The following is a 20895-nucleotide window of genomic DNA, read 5'->3' as shown; positions in this document are numbered from 1 at the left end:
AATTAGAACTAGATTATTAAATAGTCTATTTGCGAAGCACATATAAGAGTATGACAGAAAAGTATATATACATGCGATTCACCCTTTGTTAGTTGCTTCAAGCAGCCAGTTAAAAACGAAAGGCTTTCTTAGCATTCAAACTCACCTATGAAGATACTTGTACTACAGAATTTTGCTGTGAACAGTTGATTACAATCATCAATGAAACTTTCTAATATTTTATTTTTTTACTTTGAGTTTATTCAAATGTATCACAAGTACCTTCAAGTTTGGAAGTAATAACTTTGAGTTTTCTTCATTTTTACTTGTTAATTAAAACACAGCTAGTTACTATTAACCGTAGTCTATTTTCTCATAAAAGATATTGGGAAATTCTACTTACGTACAAATCTGTAAGGTATACTAACCAATCTGAATTCAATAATTTAAATAAAAAAAAGTAATTATCGTATACGTATGTCCTTTTCATAAACACAATGATTAGTCTATTCAAGTAAAGTCTATATGCATTTTAATTGTTATTGGCCTCTGGTATGGTGAAAAGAAACTTCTTTTTAACCATAAAACACTATTCTGGTTTGATTTTGATAGCAACTTGCAGATCGGCGCACTCAACAAAATTACTCAGAACAGCCAAGTCAAGCTCTTACACAATTTTTTCATATTTACTTCCTTCAATACAGAGATCTAACATAGAACACACATCAACGGAAGTATTTAATACATGGTTCACACTGAAATGCTGATGTTGATATCCTGACTTCCCTTAATTTCCACGATTAAATACCGGTAAATTTTCCCTGATCCGCGAACACTTATCATTTATTGGTTAGATTTAGAAAAACGTCTACTTTTTAAATCGGCCTCCACTACTCTCATACCCGTCCAACCTCTTATTTGCATTTTCTAAATATGGTATAAGCTTATCTTCTTACTGTAAATACTTACTATGAGTCAAACTTCCAGTATCTGAAATGCAGGAAGCACTAATACCAAACAATAATTATATACTTACAATATCTTTAATACCTCGGTATTCTGAATACATTCATACAGAAGTAAACATATAATTTGGCCTATCTCTATGATTATATACAACAAACACTTCTGGAACATTTGTTTTTTTAACGTTTTTTTATTACTTTGTTTTTGTTCGTTCAAATCTTGAAGTTTAGGTACTCCCCAAGTTTCTTTATTATCATTCAAGATAATTTTCTATTTCAGCCCTTTTCTTATCGTCTTTTTGAATTTGTCTCTGTGTTTTAAGTCATTCTTCATATCTTCGGTGGGCAGCTCTAATTGTTTAACATGCCTTGAGTAATAAGACTTTCTGAATACATTCGTGGAATCTCATTCCATTTTCTACTGTCCTCTGAGCAACTAGAAAATTTACGGAGCATATTCACGTAAATCTTCTACAAGTAATTTTCGTTTATAGGGCGGGGGGAGGAGGGGATTAATAAACATTCTCCACTGCATCGTTCTTATGTGAAAATATCAAGCTTAATTTAATAGCCTGCCACGAGATTCCGAGTAAGGTGTGTTACGATAAATTTCGTTTTCCCAGCAACAACATATGTGATTCTCCTATTAGTGTAAAATGATTCTAATATAAGCCTTTGCTCCTCTTGCTCTAGCTGGTGAAAAATTGTAACCAAGATCAAATGATGATAAACCCTGAGGGATGGCATCTTTCTAAAATGTTCTCTGTCATTTTGATGATGACTCATTTTATCCTTTCAATATCAGTTTCGTTAGAACTAATTTCTTTAAGAATTTGTCTGAAAATCCAGTCGATACTTTTTAAGTTACGTAAATTTTCTTTGACATGAAGATCCAAAAGAAGATTTCACTAGTTGTGGCAGGCATTCTGTTTGACTACCAACCTCTCCAACAAACTGAACAACAGCTTGCAATTTCACAGAAATATTTTTCAAAAATGCCAATTTTAACACTTCATAAAAATATTTTTAGTTTATGTTAATTCTTTTAATGGTATTGAGAAATTTCTCACTGTCAATAAACTTCTTAGTATCTTCGAAAATAGTCTAAGTTCTGTCAATGGACGGTATAATTTCCAGCCATTTCATTGTACAATATTTCAAAGAAAATACTTTTTTTTTTTTTAATCAGAGTGGTAAATTCAGCACGTTTGGCTGGAAAATCATTGAAAATGAATTATACATATCGCAAGGAACTATCCACATCTTATTTGGCAAATTCTACCTCAGATTTACTAAACAATCTGCCTATATACGTGTATTAATGTATATGAAAAAATATAAGAGCAAGCTATTACTATTAGGAAAGGTACATGACCGTAAATATTGATAAAAGTTACGTAATATTCTTTTAATTCCACTGTGGAGACAAAAGAAGAGAATATGAAAAAACCTGTCACGAAAAAGGAATTAACCACTATGTGCCCTTGAGAATGAATAGTCAAATGTCCTATTCGAAATATCAAAGAAAAAATTGAAAGGAACATTATCGTAATTTGGAACATAGGAGATGCATCTGAAATACTTATAGATGCACTAAGAAGTTTTAAAGGATGACTAAATCTGAAATCTTCCTGACTACTGTGAAATATAGCAAATTCCCTGACTTTAAGGTCAGTGTGAACCTTGTCATACGAATCAGTAAAATATAATTTAGTTACCAAGAGAATTAATTAATTTAAGAGTTTTTACAATAATCGGTTACTATTTAAAAAATCAATGGTTGACAGCATCTATAAGAAACAGCTATAACAACACTTTTATTCTTTATAAAGCATTAAACAGCTATAACAACACTTTTATTCTTTCTAAAGCATTAGTATAATTATCTAATTTTGATCTACATTACGACAAAAATACATATTTTCTTTAATCATTTGATCCACACTGAAAAATTACAAAACTATTGCACTAATTACAATTTCTTTCACATTGCTATTTAGAAAAGACTCATGGTAATATAAAGTATATTGAAGAGTATTTCTACGACTGTGATCACTGTGAAATTTTTACTTCTCCTAATCCACTGTGTACATAGAATTGTAGCATAACTCTGTGAGCTACACAACTTTCTATTTGGTTCAGTATTCGTGAAGTGCCTGACATTTAACATGAAATACCTTACAGACGGTACAAGGTACGGTAAAACTCACATCAATGACTTTCCGAGAAAACTGTACATGAATTTGATTTATTACTTATACCTTTCCCAGTGTCGGACTGGATAGAGTGCCGAGGAAGAGATCGCCTGCGCCCACCCTCTTGTGGCGCCCCTTTGTCACAATAAAATAAGTTTAGGTGTATTGAACTAAAAGATAATTTAAAATTTCCATTATTGTCATTATAATCAACATTAAACCATAGAGTTATTGCAGGTTTGCGTAGATTATTTAAGAGCTATAAGCTGTCAAGTCGCCATGTTTCCTTCGTTGCGGGTGTTAGCACTGCCAGATATCCTAGATGATATGGAGCAACTCTGTATGATCTAATTTTATCACAAATGGCCTAGTGATTGCTGTAGGCTAATTCTGTAGTTGTGCTATTTGACTGTGGTAGTGTTATAGTATTAGCGTCGAAACTCAACGTAAGCAGCACTTGCGTGTTCCCAGGTAGAAAAGTAGGTGTTAATCAAGGAAGGAATATTGTGTGTTATTGTAGTTTAATTTATTAATGTTTGGATGGAAACAAATGAAAAATATACGTCACGAAAAAGTTAAAATACATCAGAAGCTTGGAGTAACACGATGGTGGGCTAAACGTAACTCTCTTTCAGCCGTGTTCTGTAAGAACGAAGATTCTATTTATGGTATCAAGAAGTACGGCTTAATAATCAGTGTACTGCAGGAAATAAGAACATCCAGTGACTTTGATGGAAATACAGCCAGAGCAAGAAGTTTATGAGACAAATGATTGAAACTCGAAACTGCAATGACACAAGCTCTTTATACAGAGCTAGCTGAGCTTATAACACCAACTTCAAATTGCCTACAGTCCCCAAATATGGACTACTTAACGGCGTAAAAATTGGTCCAAACACTAGCAACAAGTTTGAAGTCACTCAGAGAGAAATTTTCTCATAGGTATGGAAATGTTAAATTGTTTTCCGAAAATCTTAACAGAGAATTTGAAAAAAAAAAACGAACGTCATCTAAGGGTATGTGTGATTTTATAACAAAGTGGATTCGGCGTGAAAAAGCGTTTTTTGATGAAACCTGCTCTGATAAAGACTAATCTTTGCAAGAAGGATGGTAGAAATAGTTCCAAGTAGAATCCTTTTACAGAATTTGTAACACCACTTTTAACAAGTGTTGAGAGAATTGCTCAAAGTGAATATTTAATGAAAGATTGTGTTTGTTTGGATCCAAAAAGATTTGAAGAAATAAAGAAAAGTGGATTACCAGATGGAGGCCTGAAAACATTAGTAGAAAATACACGCGTGTGTAAAGAAACCCTGACACGTGAACTAAAAGAATTTGCGACTCATTATAAAGATTACTTCAAGAATATGAATGATGCTTCTAGTAGTGACTTTAATGTGGTTCGTGCCCAGCTGATTCTGGAAATTAAGACTAATGTGATGAAAACAAAACGGAAAGTCTGGATCAGCTGAATCCTCACCGTTGTAAAGAGGGTTGCATCGACTGTACGGTTACACTCTTGTATGAGCTGATTTTATATAAAAGTATTTATAGCAATTTGTGTTGTCTGTACAAATATGTTATGACTCGTCCAACTATCCAGGTAACGTGTAAACGTTTATTTTCTAATGTGAAGATCATTAAATCAAAACTGATTTGACTTTTGGGGTAAAATCTACTGTAAAATTTAATGCTCCTTAATGCTGAATATGTCCAGAATTTTCCTGTAGATTACAATGTTATTGGAAGCGAAATAGCAGAAAGCTCAAGAGATCTTAAACGATTACTCATGCTGTGAAATTTAATATAGTCATACAATTGTACCTAGTGATATTTTTCCTCCTATTTGTGCTGAAATAGGTAAGCTACTGCTAAATTATCTATTCTACATTCACATTTTTGTTCTATGTAATATACTAGTAATTTCGCGTGTATGCTTAATGCTGTGAAAAAATTAAAATATCCGCCTAGCTCTGACAGCTCCAGTCCGACACTGCCTATTTCCATTTGAAAAAAACAAAAGTTGAATCCAATATGGTGGATCCAAGATGGCGACCGAGGGAGGAGGGTAACATGTGTTAGGGAAGCAGTACCTGATCTAATTTGTTTTGTATATGCCCACATTCATATCCATTTACACCTAAACTAAAATCAATTTTATGTCCGAGCGTTTTAGTAGTGTATGATTGAATTTTGGATATATGAAGGCCCATGAATATGCAAATTACCGGTATGGGCCACTAAAATTAGAACAATACAAATTGGGTTGCGGAGAACTTTGCATTTGAATCAATTCTGCACGGATCCCGAAAGCACACTTCGCGAATGTACCTTGTAAGACGCAGTATAAAAGAAGAAGAAATTATATCACTCGTAAATGGAGACTTGCCAAGGAGGAGTGGATACGACAATAATGTGAAGAAATAAAAACGGATATGAACTCAGGAAGAGTATTTGTGGCTTATAAGAAGATTAAGATGAACTTCAAACCATGGAGACCAAAGGCTAATGTATTAGAAGATGAAGGACGATTCATAACTGAAGCTGGAGATAAAGTAAAAACATGGAAGAAATATTTAGAAAGACTCTACGGAAGCAACGAGCAGTCAGAAGAATTAGAAAACATTAGAAGAGGCAAGCGAAGACTTTATACTCAGATCCGAATACGACAAAGCATTATATGACCCAAGGTAAAGCATGAAAAAGCTCCAGGTGTAGATGAGATACCACCAGAAATCTTACAAAGTGCGGGAAAGGATGTTCAGGACAGATTCTATAAATTAATTAACTACATTTATAAAAAAGGGCATGTGCCTATACACTTCCTGGGCATATGCCAGCAAGATAGTGGCAATATCAAAAAAAGAAGGTGCTGATAAATTCGAGAATCGCAGAGCAATAAGCTTGCTTACGCATGCGTCAAAAATCCTGACAAAGATAATCTATAGAAGATTGGAATCCAAGACATAAGGGTACTAGCAGATGATCAGTTCGGATTCAGAAAGTAAAGCGAAACAAGGGAAGCAATACTTGTATTAAGAGATCGATCGCTAGAAGAATTTGAGTGGAAGTGCCTCACACAGCATTTGTGGACCTGGAAAAAGCATCTGATAATGTAGAATGTAACAAAATATGCAAAATTCTGAAAGAAGCAGGAATACACTACAAGGAGCGAAGAATAATATATAACCTGTACAAAGAACAGACGGCATCAATAAGCAACAGAAGAAACAAAGGACATTCATAGCATGGGAATAACCCTTCATGGGCAGAAAATACACACATTTAGGTTTGCGGACGATATCGTAATGTTGGCAGACAGAAAAAATAAACATGTCTAAACGATACACAACGGTTGCTTAGCAGCAATTCAACATGAAAATGAATAAGATCAAAACAAAGGTTATGAGATGCGCTAGAAAATTAACAACAAGAAAGATGAAGATCAAAATAGGAGATCACCTGTTGGAAAAAGTGGAGGAATTCTGCTACTTATGAGTAAACGAGCGGATTACAAGTAAAACAAGATACAATATAAGATCCAGAATAGCTCAGGCGAAGAAGGCATTTGAAGAAAACCAGATGTTTGTGACCGGAACTATCAGCACAGAACTGAAGAAAAGGTTGATGAGAGCATGTGTCGAGTGTAGCATTGTATGAGAGTGAGAATAAACATTAGAAGAAGAGAGAAAACGAATGGAAGCTTTGAAATGTGGAGGTATAGACAAATGATAAAAATTAGATGGACGGACAACGTATGAAATGAAATATTGAAAATGGTAGGAGGGAAAAGGAGTATATTGAAGAATATTTCGAAAACATAAGATAGGATGATTGGAAGAGGAGTCTCACTAGTAGCTATGGAGGGAATTGAAGGAGGAAAAGTACCTCCTCCTTCAATTTAGGGAAGAAAAGAAACAAAGAAAATGAAAAGCCTGATCCAGGATAGGGAAAGATGGAAAGCTGCGTCAAACCAATCGAGAGATCGTTGACCTGAGATGATGATGATGATGATGATGCAGATACACAACTAAAGTTTAAAGTGGATCTCAACTACTATACCGCGTTCGATGTTGTTCTATCTGGAATCAAATCAGAAATTTCCCACAAGCCCGCACGAGTTAGTCACTGATCAGAGAATTGTGTTTTCTCTCTCTGATACTGATCTACTATTATCAGATATTCGAAGACGTGCATATGTAACCAATTAACACATTATCTCATACATTCCTTGTATTCTAGATTTCTAAGAAATTTCGATGTTAAAAATAAATGAGTAATTAGGCATAATTTTACATCATACCTATCACATAAAAAAAATTACTTTGTAGTTAGATATGATGAATTACGAGGGCTGCTCTATATATTTCTGGCCTAATAATGAAAATACGAATATTTATCAACGAAAATGGTTTTATTGTTTTTCAAAATATTCTCCATCAAGATTTATACACTTTTGCATGCGCTCAAACCAATTTTCGAAGCACTTTTTCCACTCCGATTGAGACACCTCCAAAACATGGTTTTTGAATGCTTCAACAGCATTTTCTGGCGACGAAAATCGTTGACCACGCATTTTTTTCTTGATGTGTGGGAATAAAAAGAAGTCATTGGGTGCCAAGTCAGGGCTGTACGGCGGATGACCCATCACTTCGACGTTTTGGCCGGTCAAAAATGCGCTGGTTTGAGCCGATGTGTGAGAGCTCGCATTGTCATGGTGCACAATGATTCGTCTTCTCTTGTTCATTTTTCGAATTTCTCCGAAGACTTCAGGCAAACAAATGGTGGTGTACCACTCAGAATTGACCGTCCTACGTTGCTCAAGCGGAACAGTCGCCACATGACCAGTTATGCCGAAGAAACAGGCGACCATTTGCTTCGAAGTGCTTCTTCCACGAACAACTTTCGTTGGATTTGGCTCGTCTTGGAAGACCCACACGGTCGATTGCTGTTTTGTTTCGGGCTCATACGCATAGATCCATGATTCGTCACCTGTGACGATCTTATAAACGTCTTTTGAAGCACCGCGATCGTATTTTTTCAGCATTTCTTTACACCAATCCACACGAGCTTTCTTTTGAGCGATTGTCAAATTGTGCGGGATCCAACGAGAACAAACCTTTTTTACGGCCAGGTGTTCATGCAATATCGAATGTATGCTGGTGGAAGAAATGCCTAGGCATGCCTCTATCTCACGGTAAGTCACATGACGGTCTTGCATTATCAGTTCACGTACGGCATCGATGTTTTCTGGCACAACGGCTGTTTTTGGACGACCTTCACGGAATTCGTCTTTGAGCGAGCGTCGGCCACGATTGAATTCGTTGTACCAGTTTTTCACAGTGCTATAGGATGGTGCTTCGTCGCCATACAAAGATTTAAGTTCATCGATGCACTCTTGTCGTGATAATCCACGTCGAAAGTTGTGAAAAATGATCGCACGAAAATGTTCACGAGTTAATTCCATTTTTTTGCCAAGTTGATTTCTTCAAGTACCTGTAAAAGAAAAAAAAATTGTCGTAAGTCAAAAAGTTCTGAGTACATTTATGCTACAAAATGTCAAACTTTCCAATGGAAATGTCAGATTGCACCTGGCAACACTTAGTGTTGCCTAGGCCAGAAATATATATAGCAACCTACGTATATTAATATGAATCCACTTCATTGGTGAGTTCATATTTCAAAGTTTTCATGTGACCTACGAACTGCGGCGACCCGGAAGTCTTGCCCCACTCATTCTTTCTTTTGTTAAGAGCAAAGAATGTCACTTATCGTCGATGGAGATTTTAACACTCGACTCTGGAACATTTAAAATCATTATGCAAAGAAATAAGTGTATCACGACGCAACTATTTCTTTGTGCCAAATATTTGAAAGCTCATTGATTTATGGAACAGTAGCGTATGTACTGTTCTGAACGTAACACAAAAAATCATCGGCCATTAATCACGTAATGTAAGGTGGTAGAAAGATGAGCAAGAAGTGTGTCAATTGGGTTCGTGTTCAGCTTAGAGAAAGAATGTTTTCACTGTTTCACCATTCGTAACTCATTGGAACAGACAGGGAGATTATAAATGTCCCGAGTCACTTATCACTTTATATATATATTTGGCCTAGGAATTAATTCGTGCGGGTGGACAAGAGATGGCGCAACGAACGGAGCGTCCCACAGTTCCGTGTATCCACACATGTGTTGCAAACCCCTGTCATCGCGTATCGTTCGTAGTATAGGGCAGTGGATTAAAGCGTCAACAACACCAGTTTGTAGTTAAGTGAACATGGCGCAATTTGTGCCTGATAAAGTGTTTTTGCGGGGTGTCCTGCTGCATTACTTTAACATGCAGAAAAGTGCGACTGAAAGTCATCGTATTTTGGTGGAAGTGTATGGTGACCATGCTCTAGCTGAGCGAACGTGTCAGAAGTGGTTTGCACGGTTTAGAAGTGGTGATTTCGGCTTGGCAGACCAAGAGCGAGCTGGACAGCCAAAAAAATTTCAAGACGAAGAATTGACAGCATTGCTCGAGCAGGATTCGTGTCAAACGCAGGAACAACTTGCAGCAGCATTAGGCGTTGATCAAACAACAGTCTCCAAACGCTTTGAAAGCCATGGGAATGATTCAAAAGATGTCACATTGGGTTCCACATGAATTAAAAGACAGAGACGTTGAAAGACGAAAAACCATTTGCGAATTGCTGCTTCAACGACAGAGCAGAAAGGGGTTTCTGCATCGAATTATTACGGGTGATGAGAAGAGGATCCATTACGAGAACCCTAAACGAAAAAAGGCCTGGGTGAAACCAGGTGAACCAGGTCCATCACAACTAAAACGAGATATTCACTGTGCAAAGGTTATGCTGTGCATATGGTGGGATATGAAAGGTGTGGTGTACTATGAGCTGCTGCAACCGGGTGAAACTATGAATGGAGAACGTTATCGACGACAATTAATGCGTTTGAAGCAAGCTCTGGCCAGAACACGACCAGAATGGGAGAAAAGACATGATAAACTTATTGTTCAACATGATAACGCTTGCCCACATGTCGCAAAACCGGTCAAAACCTATTTAGAAAATGTCGGATGGGAAGTTTTACCCCACCCGCCGTATTCACCAGACGTTGCTCCTTCGGACTACTACTTGTTCGATTGCATGAACAACGATTTGATTGGACAGCGGTTTACTTCTTCAGAAGATATCGAAACATGGGTCTCTGACTGGATCGCTTCCAAGGATGAGGACTTCTTTCGCCACGGAATCCGTACATTGCCTGACAGATGGGCGAAAGTGGTGGCTAGCGATGGACAATATTTTTCTTAAGGTATTTATGTATTTTGTGTTTGTACTACAGCTTCAATGTGTGCGTACCAACCGCACGAATTAATTCCTAGACCAAATATATATATATATATATATATATATATATATATATATATATATATATATATATATATATATATATATATATATATATATATATATATATTACACAATGGTTATTTCAAATAAGCGCTTTCTCTATATTGGTCTTTTTTCTCGAATTTATCATGATTAACTTTTTCTCCATGATGAAAGTAGAATCTTAAACTCATATCATGGCACTGTTGACACAAAGAACTAAAAACTACACGTTTCTCCGATGAATCCTTTATGATCGTATCCTTTAGTATATATATCCAGTTAACTCACTGGCGGTTCTACAGGGGGACGAGAAGGGGCAACCGCCAACCCAATATTTTTTTCTCGCCCCCATTTCGCTCTTTTTTTTTTTTACAATTGGTGAACTCTAGATCACGAACTGCTCTTGTAGAATTTGCTACTGAAATCTACGTAACATCGAAATCTATGTTGTTCATTGACATGTTTACAAATGTAGAAGCTACCTAGGTTCATTAACGCATTCTTTAATGCTGGTTCTGATTCCTAATTAACTTGGCTCTTCTGAGTATGGCTAACCACTGAGTTTTTCCATGTTTCTCTCAATTGAAAAACAAATTTCTGAAGTTCTGGATTTGATAAAAAAAGTTATTAAAGAATTCGCAGATGTACATAAAAACAGAAGAATTTTGTTGTAGCTAAGATCCATTCCAGTTTTGTTAGATAAGTTGAGAGTTTTTACTTTTTATATTTGCTATTACAATGAACAGAATTTTATACAAAAACTGAAAAACTCTCGCAGTAATGTATATTGATGTTTCTTTACATGTAATTGCTTTCATAATACTGTTACATGCCTTTATAAAATTCATGTTACTTCTTGTTTCAAGTACAGCCATGTCCAAAATGATTGTCGCATATCTGTAACTGTCTTGTTGTGGGAATATAATTTGATAATAATTTTGCAGGGTACTTTTAATACTGTTACTGTGTGTATAATTGGGAAATATATATTTGTGGTAAATTTCACAAGAAAAGAATTATAAATACGAAAATTAAAATGAGTAAGGAAAAATGAGGGAATGGTGACCACTTAGGACAAAATTTTAAAATCTCAAAAAAATTGTACGGAGTAAAATAAAAAGAAAATATGCGTCTGAGAAAGCAATGTTTCTAGTATATTTTTGCATGTTATTTTGTTGTCTATCGTTAACAGTTATTTCCGCAAACGTCAGAAAGTAACAATGTACGTTTGAGCGCAATTGCCCTACCGGTACGGTAATGGTACTCAACATCCATCCTAATAGCAAATCAATACCATTTCTTGTACTATAGAGAAAACCTATCTTTCTGTGCCTAAATTTATTAATACGAATATACAAATTAAATGAAACATTAAACAGACATTATAGAAGATATAATGAGAATGTAACATGATTTCAAAATCTGTCCTTTTATGTAGTGCGATGTTCTCAATTATATTCATATGAAAAATGCACACTGAAGGAATCTTCAGAAATAACTACAAAAGCAAAATCTTAAAGGTACGTTAATTATAGAGTTTGTTAAAATCCTGAGTTTTCTTTCAAATAACCAGACACAAAATAATACTAGCAAAACTCAAACTGTTGTATCGAAGCAAAGAAAACTATTTTAGTCATCTCCATAACTATACAATTCACAAATATATTATTTAATATTAGATGCCGCACAACACGCAGAGTGTGCGCACTGCAAACAATTTCCACACCTAAACCAAAGCTCGTTTTTTTTTTTTTTTTTTTTTTACCGAACTCCCTCACATATTACACAAATATCATCAGCATCATTATCATCATCACATAGATAAGCAGAATCAACATCATGACTGTCTAATGAACTTTCGAACTGAAGACACTTTTTTCTCGAACAGAATTCCCTTCCTTTCTCCTAATTGACTACCTTGCTGGTTTCTTCTCCCCTTTTCCTGCGTTCTTTGCTTTTGTGATGACTGTTCCCTTTCCTGTTTAGCATGTAATTTGGATTTCGGTGTTGCTGTCAAAATCGTTGATTATCCTCGTTCAGGGGCGGCTTGACTATAAGTGCTGCAGAGCTGCAGAACTACCAGCTATTTTATAGAATAAATATATTTTCAATTGAGTTGAATTGTGCTTAATTTAATCAAGGTAATAGCACGTAATGATGATATTTGATCTAACTGTGACCTGAAATTCTACTGCTGGATATGTTACATAGCGTAGAATTTTTAGAAACACCTTCTGAAGCTTAATAATATTGCAAGAGCTGTGCACGGATTACCCTATGCTTTAGCATTGAGACCAAAATCTTCACCAGCCGCACTGTATTACGTTTTCCTTGTTTGTTAGATAGGATTTACTAGAGCTGCACTTCCAGCAGCTCAAAACTCACGAATACTTCCGAAGAAGCCGAAAACACACGACGTGATACGACTAGCAGACATGAGTAAAGACACTTGTTTCATAGAATCTGGAAAGTCCTCAAAATTCTCCCTGCTGTTCTTGGCGAAATTTGTTAGAGATTTATGACCCCTGTTACCTAAAAATCAACGGTGCCACATCTCTCTGTTGTCCCTTTCTTTTATCTTCCATTTATTACTTCTTGAAGAAAAAAAAAATGCTGAGTTTTATCAGCCGAGGGTTGTGTGTGGGGAAAATCGGTAGTGGTTAGGGCAAGACATCTCTAAGTTTGTCTGCAAAACCTCTTGTTTTCTGATCAAGGTGTTTAGTGTAAGTGTTGTGCGCTATTTTTTGTGCGAGTTTGTGTGTTCGGTGGGGATTATTTATGGTAAATATTGTAAGGTAAACAATATTCTTAAAATGACTTCCGTGAAACATTTGTTACAACAACCTTTCTCTTCATTAAGTTACGAAGAAAAGCTTCAAATTAAGGAAGAAGGCAGGCCTCTTCCTGATTTAACACTCGAAGTTTCAGGCAGCAGTCGTGGCAAAACTTACATTAGGCGTTTTAACAAAGATATATACAACAGAAATAACTGGATATGTGGATGTGATAACACGAATGCGCTCTTCTGTTTTCCTTGTCTTCTTTTTGGTGGGGATTATGCATGGTCAAAGGGAGGGATAAAAGATCTTGTGCATCTTACCGAAAAAATTAAGAAACATGAAAATTCGAAGCTCCACTTGAACAATCAAACAGATTTGTCGCTTTTAGGGACAATCAATATACGCTCATAACTTGATTCTGCGTACTGGGCAAGTATACAGAAACATAATGAAAATGTAACCAGGAATAGATACATCCTTCATAAAATAATAAATTGTATAAAATTTTGTGGTGCTTTTGAACTCGCAATGCGGGGCCATGACGAGGCAGAAGGTTCCTCCAATCCGGGGATATTTCGTGGACTGATAGATTTCAGCGCTGATTTAGACCAAACATTAAGGGAACATTTACAGAGCTCTAGTAATTTTAAAGGAACCTCCAAAACCATTCAAAACGAGTTGTTAGACAGCATGCTATTAGTGTTCAGAGAAGAAATAACACGTGAAATAGAGCAAACACGTTTTGTAGCACTTCTTTCTGACGAAACTTCAGATTGTTCATCACAATTTCAACTGGTAGTGATATTAAGATACGTGAGAGAAGGTACTCCAGTTGAACGTTTTTGGGAATTTTTATTACCTCCAAAGCATGACAGTGAAAGCCTTGCTCAAGCTATTTTGAGTGAAATCCAACCTATTATACCGTCGCACAAATTAATTGCTCAGTGCTACGATGGTGCTGCAGTTATGAGTGGTCAACATGGCGGGGTCCAAGTAAAAATTAAAGCAGAAAATCCATCAGCACACTTTGTGCACTGCTATGCTCATCAGTTAAATTTAATAATGCAGCAAGCGTGTTCGCAAAATACAGAGGTTAGGACATTTTTCGCTAACTTACAAGACATCCCAGCTTTTTTCTCTCATTCACCACAACGAGTTGCTGTACTGGATCGAATAGTTAAAAGAAGAGTGCCGCGGTCCGCTCCAACTCGTTGGAATTTTTATATTCGAACAGTAAATGTTGTTTTTGAATACCGAAATGAACTTATTGAGTGCATGGAAAACATTAGGAAGGAACTTAGTCAATATACAGCGATAAATCAAGCCTCAGCTATTGAAAGAATGTTGCAGTGTGAAACATTTGTATTCTGGTTGACATTTTTTCATCATATTATGCCACACGTGGACATACTATACAATCAGCTGCAAAAGAGGAAAGCTGATCCTAGTTATCTAGAGAATGCCCTTAAATCATTTGAGAGCAATGTACAAAGGTTGAGAGGAAGCATTTCCGAAATACAAGAAGAAGCACAGAATTTGGCAACAACATCTGCACCTCACGAAATAAAAAGAAGACGAAGAGAAGATACAATAAATTCTCGTCGAATTGCAGCGATTGAAGTGTGTGATGTGATCATAAATACAGCGAAATCTAGGTTCCAATATACTGGTCACCTTGTCGCATCATCACTTTTGTGTTCAGAAAACTTTCTTCAGTATGTTAGTATGTTCAGTTTCCCAGTGATGAATTAAGTGCAACTGTGACACAATATCCATACTTAGAGAAAGAGCGTCTTCGAACTGAGTTGGGTGTCATTTATGACCGGATCGAGTTCAGAAATATGCAAGGTGCCTTACCATTTTTAAATTTTCTGAACAAACACAATTTGTGTGACAATTTTAGGGAAACCCTAAAACTTTTGGAAATTTTTTTAACTACCCCAATGACAACAGCTGAAGCAGAACGTTGCTTCTCAAGTTTAAAAAGAAATGAAATGAAATCTTTAAGTTTAACGTCCCACGGTTATGCCGTTTAGGCTAAAGGAGACGGTGATAATGAGAAATGAGTGAAATGGTGGAATGAAGAAAGTGGGAGGAAACGGGAGAACCCCGAGAAAACCCACGAGCACGGTGTTTGTCCACCACAAAGTCCACACGGCGCGAGCTGGGATCGAACCAGGGACCCCAAAAGTTTAAAAAGAGTTAAAACATTTTTGAGAAGCACAATGTGCCAGGAAAGACTCAATGCTTTGGCTGTCTTATCAATCGAGCGTGATTTCATATCCACCATTCCGAACTTCAATGATAGAGTAATAGAACATTTTGCACAGCAGAAGACACGTCGGATGGACTTCATTTACAAACGATAAGGTAAGATGTCTATAATTCAGTAGTATTGATAAAATTTCTGTCTGTAGACATTACATGAATTCGGAATTTTTATGGTATATAAAAACAGCATGTTTCTTACGATATGGATATGGTATTTTTAAGTTTGTTGTACGCAACAGTGGTGTATTTAGGAGGGAGACATCGGGTTCACGCTCCCCCGAATTTCATAAAACTTGTCGGCATCCAAAAGGAAAAATCGAAGTGTCTATTCAATATGTTGTGTATAGCTCCTCCCGAAACAAAATCCTAAATACGCTACTGACACGCAATAATCAAAACAATAGTGTTTTGGTTGCATGATACAGTAAAGCTGTATACATATTTGTCAATGTCCAATTATAATTGTCATTTATAACGATTAAGAGTGATAAAATTTTATGCTGGTTGGTGTATGCACATTTTATAATTAATTACTGCGAAGAGTAAATTCAATATTCACAAAACAAACTGTGCAGAACTACCTCAGATTATGGTATCGAGCCGCTACTGTCCTCGTTGCTCAAGTTTTGTCTTCATATATTTCATGTGTTCTATACCATAACTCGTAAATTTTGTACGATTAAGTATAATTTAAAAGCCACGGAAAGAAGGAAATTTAAATCTATGTTTTAATAAATAATTGTGAAATGGCGCTCACAGTAGGAAAATACCGCTCAGTTTGAGCGTCCTTATCTGATAGGCTCCATTTTATATTATTTGTTTTTTGTCTCATGAAGACGGTCAAATATTTAGCTTATAATAATGAAGAAATACAATTGTTATATATGTAAAAATGGCAATATTCTATCTTAAACATTGAATCCACTTCTTTTTTTTTCACTTTTTGTCTTCTCTATTTTATAACGAATTACCCAGAATTTGTTTGTCTCTCGTTACTTTATATTTGGGTGATATGCTTCTTTCAATATTTGTTGTAAGTTTATGTTTCTGTGTTGTGCTTACATTTAAGTGTGTTCAGAAACGTGCCGATGTTCATTTCCTAAACACAAGCATAAAGCTGTGCAGTCAGAAATACATTGGATTGGTAGAAGCTCAGAATCAAATAATAATGAAGTAAAACAAGTGTGGTTGACTCGCCTCCCCTCTTGCCCCCCTACTATTGCGAGCCTAGCGCCGCCACTGAGTTAACTTTGTTACAGTTCTTGTTACCTTTGAGGCCTCGAAAGTCAAAACTTATTATTCAAGCGCGATCAAGTTATTACTCGGATTTATACGCGACGTATACTCCAGCTGATTCTGCACTTGCAAACATATGTGTTGAAAGAAAGAAACCTAACCAGAAGGATACGAAAATCTCCTAGGGTACTACCATGAGAAATAATAAAATAAATAAATAAATAAATAATAGTACACGGTTAGACGAAGTTCCAGGACTGTTTCTGGTACTCTGTGACTGGTTTGTCATGGGATTTAACATGTAAATACAGTTGAAATTTTGAAACGAAGTTTTTATTCGAATTATATCGCTAAAGCGCCAAAGCGAAACAGTGGATATAGTTGCAGTTTCATTTTAAGGCTATAGTAAAGTGGTGAAAGTAATCGAGCTGTTAAAAGTCGATGTGCACGTAATATAGTATTGGTTATTCAGTTGGCAAATGGAATAGCAGCTTTGATCGCCAACGTAAAAATACTACATCTGTTGTGTAACAACCAGAAACATGAAGTGGATTTAATTTGTTGATGGAACTTCTTTAATGAACCGCTCTTGGAACACTGAAACAATGTCGCCAATGCAAGCATGTCATGTAGCAGTCACGTGGGTTCGATTAAAAAGTAATACAGAGCGACAGAGCACATAACTGTTTTATTTATTGCAGTGAGACGATTATTCTTAAATTATTTAAGCAAGGAGCAAAAGTAACTTATCAAAGGAGAATGAATTGCTAAATAACAACAAATTTAAATTTTAAAGGCCACTACACAAGTTTCCTGTATATAACAAACTTGTAGGAATCCAAAAGTATTTAATTTTATTATTTTATTGCCGGTTTAAATACAGTGTTTATGAATGTTTTCTATTGCAAAAATATAAAATTGTATAACGTTTGTAATAGTTAGATTTTGCAAAAGTCCTGTAATTACTGCATTTCAATTCAATGTCACTTTGTTTTCTTTACAAAGACTGCCATCGAACTGATTATAAGTTCATTCTAACAACGAAATTATCGGTTGCGAACAGTTACTTTCGAATCAGTTTTACTCTCTTCAATCTATCAATCTATCCACCTATCTAAAATATACATAATGTGGTGTTGAGTAGATGTTCAGCAAAGAAGCACTCCCGATCTTTACTTGACATTCGCTCTTCGGCTGGAAGGATCGTGAATGGAAGCATGTTGGAGGAAACTATTGGCTAGCAGTGGAGCGAAAATTAATTATCTGAGACAAAAGACGAAAATTCACCAATTTATGGTCAACCTAATGGGCTTCTTTCCCACAATACTGAAATTAAGCTTTGAGATTTAAAAAAAAAATAAATAAATAAATAAATAAAATAAAAATAAAAAAATAAAGGACATGTGAAGATAAGGTAAAGAGGGCATCTGTGCCTTTCAAATATCGGTTATTATCCTGGTTCCCATTATCACGAATTTTTACGTGGAACAAAAAGGAGAACGTAAAGGTTTACTGTAAGTTCGGGAAATCAGCACCAGAGGCTTACGAGATGTTACAGTGAGAATGTTTAAGTCTTATTTGAACAGTACATCAGATTTGTAATGCAAGTGAAAAGGTTTTTGATGTCCTTACAAAGCGACATCCATCAAACACTCGAAGGATAATATGAAGTATGCTCGCGACCTGCTGCAGTCAGATGGTTCCATATAAGACCAAAGTAACCTATAAGAAAAATTAGCTGACTTGAATAATATTAAATGGTCCCGCAAGCGACCTAAAGTTTTAATACATTTACAGTATACAATATGAGGCAATAGAACGATGCAAGTTGGAAACGGCTGGAGGGAGTGAGACCGTCTTGGATAGGGATAATGAATGTAGATCCCCATCTATTACTGAGTAGCATCTTCATGGCGGCCACTTTGAAGTCAGCCATCTTGAATTCAGGTCAACATTTTTAATAGGATGCACACCACTTCAGCTTCTCGCTCTTACTGAGCATTCCTTGCACCTCGATAAGTTATTTATTGATTTATTTAACAATCACCAGATACATCTCTCAGGTCATTTTGTATTGTATATCTAACAACAACAATGGAAAGGATTTGGGAAGATATCGGCCAGCGCGTTTAATAGGTAACATCCCGGTATTTGCCTGGTAGGACAGAGGAAAACCCTGGAAAATCTTAGCCTGCAGGAATCGAACCCACGAACTTCCGAATGCGAAACCAACGTACTACCACTTGACCTACTTTGCTCCGTTGTTTACTTGGAGAAACTTACTCGTATTTTATAACAAGTAGGTATATATTTAATAATAAAATTAATTATTTCTCTTGTAACTTATTATTACTATATTATTATTATTATTAATTATTTCTTACTTCCCATGTCTCTGTAACTCTGACGGTCACCAATAAAGATTGCACAAGTAACGCAGCTTTACCACGCAAAGATGCTTTCAGATATTGAAGCTTCTAGTAAGCTGTTTAATTCAACACCAATAGTAATGCGGCATACAAGCGCTAAGTAAGAATAGGAAATGATGTAAGTCGAAAATTTCAATATTACAAAGGAGTCAAGCAAGGAGATGGGCTATCCACCACGCTCTTTATTATAGCACTGCACGCAGCTGTACAGGAAATAGACAAAAGAGGGTCAATTTTCACCAAAAGCACCCAGATCTGCGCATATGTAGATGGTATTGTAATAGTGGCTAAAACAGAAAAAGACTTGGCGGAAATATATCAAAGATTAGAAGAAGCAAATAAACTTGGATTAGAAACAAACGTCAACAAAACAAAATACATAATTGTCACTAGGAAGCCAGAGAAATTTAAAAAAGAAAGCATAGATATACATGGAAAAGAATTTGGAAGAGTGAGCTCGTTTAAATATTTGGGTATTTCAATTAACGAAAAGGGGGAAACAACAAGAGAAAGGACATACATGGGAAAAAAAGACTTACTACGCAAACATGCAACTAATCAAAATAAACTCAAACAGGAAAACCAAGGTTACTATCTACAAAACACTAGTTAGGCCAACCGTAACAGAAATGTTTGTCATGAATAAGGCGGAAGCAGCAGCTCTACGAAGATTCGAAAGAAGAATACGCAAAATATACGGCCGAGTGAAAGAAGACGATATAGGGAGAATAAGGAGCAATGAAGAAGTAAACAGTATATTAAAAAATGAAGATATTATAAAGTTTATTAAATCTCAAAGAATAAGATGGCTAGGTCACGTACAGAGAATACCAGAATCGAGAATACAAAGGAAAATAATGAAAGAGCAAATATATTTCGTAAGAAGGAAAGGAAGACTAATAACAAGGTAGATAGAAGACGTAACGGAATGGTGGGAGATCGCCAAGGATAGGAAAACATGGAGGCACATTCTTAGGGAGGTCAAGGCTCACAAAGGGCTGTACCGCCAGTTGGTAAGGTAAGGTAAGATAAGGTACTGTCCACGGATGCCATGAGATGGCCAGTCTTTTAATCATCCATCAAAAATTGTCAGCTCTAACTTCGGTAACCGCACTTCACATATCTGACGAAGAAGTCACATTTTCATTTGAAATGGATGAAACTTCTGACTGCTGCATTACAATCAGTTTTCCAATTAATTCGTCCACTCTATAATGTTTCCATTTCTTTTTCACACACTTCCATGGTCTGTGCATCACAAGTTGTTGTGAAGTCTAACACAAGTTTTTTTACAGTCTTCGGTTAATTGATTTACTTTGTCTATATACGTGTTCACCAGTGCTTTGTTGAGAGATTCACTGTTAACTTTTTCTCCAAGCGCGTTACTTCGAGTTTTCGTCGCAATTAATTGCTCTATTACTTTTCACTGGACGGTAAGAAACAAAATGAACGAGACAGACAGTTAAGCAGATGGACAAAATTCCACTGCTGTTTTTTAGTTTCGACCTTTTCTCCAGAAGCACTACTCAAATGTTATAGTTTTCAAACAAATACAGAAAAGTTCACAATACTGCTGTCTTTGAATTTTTAGCAAGAGCAAGATCCGACCACCGGAGGACTATATGGCAAGAATGCAGGCACA

At 36.0% G+C, this 20895-nt stretch overlaps 1 protein-coding gene across 5 annotated transcripts in view; it reads right to left on the bottom strand.

Moving 5' to 3' along the window:
* LOC145674929 (ankyrin repeat and IBR domain-containing protein 1-like) overlaps positions 1 to 20895 on the bottom strand; it is a 124356-nt gene that overhangs the window by 63438 nt on the left and 40023 nt on the right. The window lies entirely within an intron of this gene.

Source organism: Thermobia domestica, chromosome 2, assembly GCF_964235325.1.
Source record: "Thermobia domestica chromosome 2, izTheDome1.hap1.1, whole genome shotgun sequence".
NCBI lineage: Eukaryota > Metazoa > Arthropoda > Insecta > Zygentoma > Lepismatidae > Thermobia > Thermobia domestica.
This window is presented reverse-complemented; position numbering and strand designations above follow the sequence as displayed.